This window comes from Schistocerca nitens, chromosome 7 (genome assembly GCF_023898315.1).
Source record: "Schistocerca nitens isolate TAMUIC-IGC-003100 chromosome 7, iqSchNite1.1, whole genome shotgun sequence".
Taxonomy (NCBI): domain Eukaryota; kingdom Metazoa; phylum Arthropoda; class Insecta; order Orthoptera; family Acrididae; genus Schistocerca; species Schistocerca nitens.
The window spans coordinates 330,026,314-330,030,948 of NC_064620.1; positions in this window are offsets into that span (position 1 = coordinate 330,026,314).

Consider the following 4,635-nt stretch of genomic DNA (forward strand, 5'->3'; position numbering starts at 1 on the left):
TGCACACGGCAGACGACGCACAGAGACGGCACGGCATATGTGAAGCACAATATCCAATGGGGCACTGCACAATGCAGGCAGCCAAGGTAGAAGCAGGGCAGAGGCCGGCGCTGGCTGTGTTGTGTGGCGTGCACTGTGCTCTGACCAGCAGAGGCGCTGCTGATATGCTCCGTCTCTCTCTCTCTCTCTCTCTCTCTCTCTCTCTCTCTCTCTGCCGTGGGAAACGTTTGGAGCTACCGTTCTTTTTTTCTGAATCACTGATTGTTCACTCCTTTGAAAGATTCAACTCTATGAATTAGTTCAAGAGCGGATCCCCCATCTCTATCACAGACCCGTCAACAGGTAGGCCTCCAGTAACTTTGGTGTCCTACATATCAAAAACGAAACCAAGTAAAAACTTACTGATGTTGTCAAAAATGTACCAAGATAAAGGCACTGCTGGAGGAGAGAAGAATAAAACCGAGATAAATGCATATTATAATTCTGCTAAAGGTGTAATTGATACCATTGATCGAATGGCGCGTATGTACACCTGCAAGAGGGGAACAGAGAGATGGCCTCTATCTGTATTTTACTCTCTCATCGACATTTGTGCTATCAATGCAACCACTATATTCATCCAGCAACATCCAAGATGGAATGAAAAGAAACACAACAAATGGAAACTTTATCTTCTGCAAGCTGGGATGGAACTAGTGAAATTGCAGGTAGAAGAAAGAAGTGCCAATGCAAGAGGGTTATCTAACCAAATTGTTCAATCAATGGAGACAATTTCACAAAAGAAAATCAAAGAAGTGACAACAAAAGCACGTCAGCCTCCTGCAGGGAAAGGTCGGTGCCATATTTGAATAAGAGAAGCTAAAATAAAGAAGCAGAAGTACAACAATCTAAGTAAACCAAAACAATATTGTGGACAGTGTCATAAACATATGTGTAACACAAATTCAGAAAAAATTGTGAAGTGTGTCTCTTGCCTTGAAGTTGAGGACTCAGAGTAGTCTACTGCATATAAACACATCTTTATTTTGTATTGTAATATGTCAATTTTTTTATTCACTCAATCCAATGTTTATAACAATTAACAACATTTATAAACCAATGCCATTCTGAAAGTTGTAATTTTTCGTCAGTAAACTTATTTAATACCTGTGGGCTCGCCGAACACCCCCCCCCCCCCCCCCTAGGCATCCAAGTTAGAAAAAAGGCTTGGGCGTCCTAGGGTTAACCCAAAAGTAACGTCAGAGGAGAAATCGGGGCAGAAACGGAGTACGTAAGGCGCCCCGTCTATCTTTTCTCCTCTTTCTCTGCCTCTTCCTATCTTATTGTACTAGGACTTTAAATCAGAGCCTCGATGTTTATGCGTCTATTACTCTTGTTCCCAACCTGAAGGTAATTAACCCCTGAGGGGAAAAGTGTAATTTTATGAGAGGTAGCATAGAAAAAGTTTAATTGTTTTTAGGGTAAAATATTTAAATGCTTAACATGAAGTATCACAGATTAATGTCAGCGCGAGACAAACCAATGCAAATGCGAAATGCTAGTATACTAATATCCGGTGTAGCCGCCAGAATGTTGAATCGAAGCATGCAAAGGCGCATGCCAGTGTGAAATAAGTGCCGGATGTCAGTTTATGGGAAGAAATTACGCGCCTGTTGTATGTGGTCGGTCAATACAGGGACGGTTAATGATGATTGTGGATGATGTCGAGTTGTCGTCCGCTAATGTCCCATATGTGTTCGATTGGAGACAGATCAGGTGATCGAGCAGGCCAAGGAAACATGTCGACACTCTGCAGGGCATGTTCGGTTACAACAGCGGTATGTAGGCGAGTGTTATCCTATTGGAAAACATCCCTTGGAATGCTGTTCATGAATGGCAGCACAACAGGTCGAATCACCAGATTTACGTACAAATTTGTAGTCAGGATCCATCGGATAACCACGAAATTGCTTCTTCTATCAGACAAATCGCACCCCAGACTGTAACCCAGGTGTAGGTCACTGTGTGTACCGCGCAGACAGGTTGGTTACAGGTCATCAATTGGCCTCCTTCTAACCAACACAGACCATCACTAGCACAGAGGCAGAACCAACTTTCATCAGAAAACACAAAAGATCTCCACTCTGCCCTCCAATGAGCTCTACCTTGAATTCGCTTAAGCCACAATTGGCGGTTGTTTGGGATCAGTAGAATGTACGCTACAGGGTGTCTGGCGCGGAGCTTTCCTTGGCGTAAACGATACGGTGATCTTTCCTGTCGGTAGTGCCGCGTCGCCACCTGGAGCACGATCTTCTAGTGACCGCACATGGTCGTGACCACGGCTGACGGCAATCATATACAGTGGCTACCTTTCTCCCACGTCTTTCTTCAGAAGAAACATCCAGCTTCTCGTACCCTATCACACGACCCCGTTTAAACTCAGTGAGGTGCTGATAACGACGTCTTTCTCGTCTGGAAGGTATTCTTGACTAACATCAACTCACTATATCCAATCTCAAAATAACTAACGCTCACGACCGTTACAGTGTGAAAATTTGTTACTAGCGCCACCCTTATGCCACAGGCGCGAAATATGAATAGACTTCAACTTTCAGATGTAGAAATACGTCTACGAACTTCCGCTAACATCGCACAACTCCGTCTTGGTGTTTCGATTTTTTTCCCTGTAAATCTATTTTTGAAAAATGTTTACTATTATCACTACGGACAACTCACTGATGAAATAAATCGGAAGTGCAGGGACGCTGAGGCGAAATGACTCACTGAAAAATGTGAAGAAATCGCAAAAGAAACCTTTGGCGAAATTAGAAGCAAAGGTGATAACATGAAGAGTGCAACGGGAGTTCCACCGTGCGGAGAGAGCCGAAAGGTGGAAAGAGTGCGTCGAGGACCTCTATGAGGGGGAAGACTTGTCTGAGGACGTGATAGAAGAAGAAAGAGCAGTCGGTATAGAAGAGATATAGAGTCGAGTATTACAAACTGAATTTAAAGAGCTTTGGAAGATTTAAGATCAAACAAGACAAAAGTGATTGATAACATTCCACCAGAATTTCAAAAATGATTCAGGGAAGTGGCAGCAAAATGACTATTCACATTGGTGTTACGTTTTGCGGCGTGCACTGCAGCTATAGCGGTTATAAGCTAAGTACCGACAAGCTTATTTGTGCTCTGTAATACAGTTATTAAATTTAATAGATTTCAGCGGTGTTGCGTGCCGTTTGTGGCGAAATAACGACTTCATAAACTTTTGTAATCGTTCGCTCGCTGTGTTTTATAGAGTTTTCAGTGTGTTGAAGTCGTTTAGTAAATTTCGTGCTTTAGTTTTCAACTGACGTTTATTATTCTTTCTAGTGAAATATTCAGTAAAATTTTCATTTAGTCTTTTAACTTCGCTTTGTGTTACAATGGTCGTTTTAATTTTTTGGTTTTAGCTAATAATTTTGTGAAGTTTTGCTGGTATTGGTATCGGCTGTGTTGTAGTAGTATTAATACAAGTAGCTGCTTTCTTAGTAGGCAGAGAATTTCGAGACCATTATTGTTAGTTCTTAAATAGTTCTACTGGTGTAACTGAACTTTGGTAACGTAGACGTATAGTTTTTTTCAGTAACTGTAAAATTTTACCATGAGTGAAAAGTGTGGGCTCTGTCGTAGGTTTGTGAGTGGTGTATTACGGTGTGGGATTTGTTCAAAGTATTTTCATTGGGGGGAATGCAGTGGGGAAGCCAGTGGTCATTTTAGGGAGATCCTCTCCTGGGAATGTAGAATCTGTAGTAGCAACAAGTTAATAGAGGATCAGAAGCGTAAGATCTGTGCCCTTCAGGTGCAGTTACAATGCACAAAGGAGGAACTAGATAGGTTGAGGAGGGTGAAGGGTGGTGGGGAATGGGAACTGGCAGTTGGCAAGAAAAGGAGGTATTCAGACAGTTTTACATTGCATACATACAATAAATACGACCAAGTGTCAGTGTTGAGTAGAGAGCAGCCTCGTGTAGCCGTAGATGTAGGTAACTTGCAGCAGTCCTCAGCAATTAGGAGGCCTAGGTTAGTTGCAAAGTCTAGCAGAAAGAAGATTCTGCTGCTAGGTAGTTCCCACGGTAGGGGTGTGGGCCAGCAGTTGCAGGAATGCAGGAAGTGTTGGGGGGTGAGTACCAGGTCACCAGCATTGTGAAGCCTAGTGCATGGTTGGCTCAGGTGACTGAAAGCATAGGGGAGTTACGTAAGAATTTTACGAAAGAGGATCAGGTAGTGATAGTGGGTGGACAGGGAACAGTCTCGATAGGCACGGGGAATATGATGTCAGTGGTGACTTGGTTAAGATAGCTACTCAAACTGGTGGCATTAATGTGCATTTCGTGCAACTGTTTCAGCGTCATGATCGGCCTCACCTTAATGCGGCTGTTAGGCGCGTTAATGTGGGGCTGGGGAGGGCACTGATGGCGGAGGGCATGGGTCACATCTCAGTGGTGCCAGTTGGGTCTATCGGTAGATGGGGTTTCACTAGGCATGGCCTGCACCTCAATAGGTATGGGAAGGGGAGGCTGGCTAAGCTTATAGGTGACAGTGTAGTGGGTGGTGGTGGTGGTAGTGGTGTTAGAGCTGCACCTTTTTTGACTGAAGTCAGCTGATAGGTATACC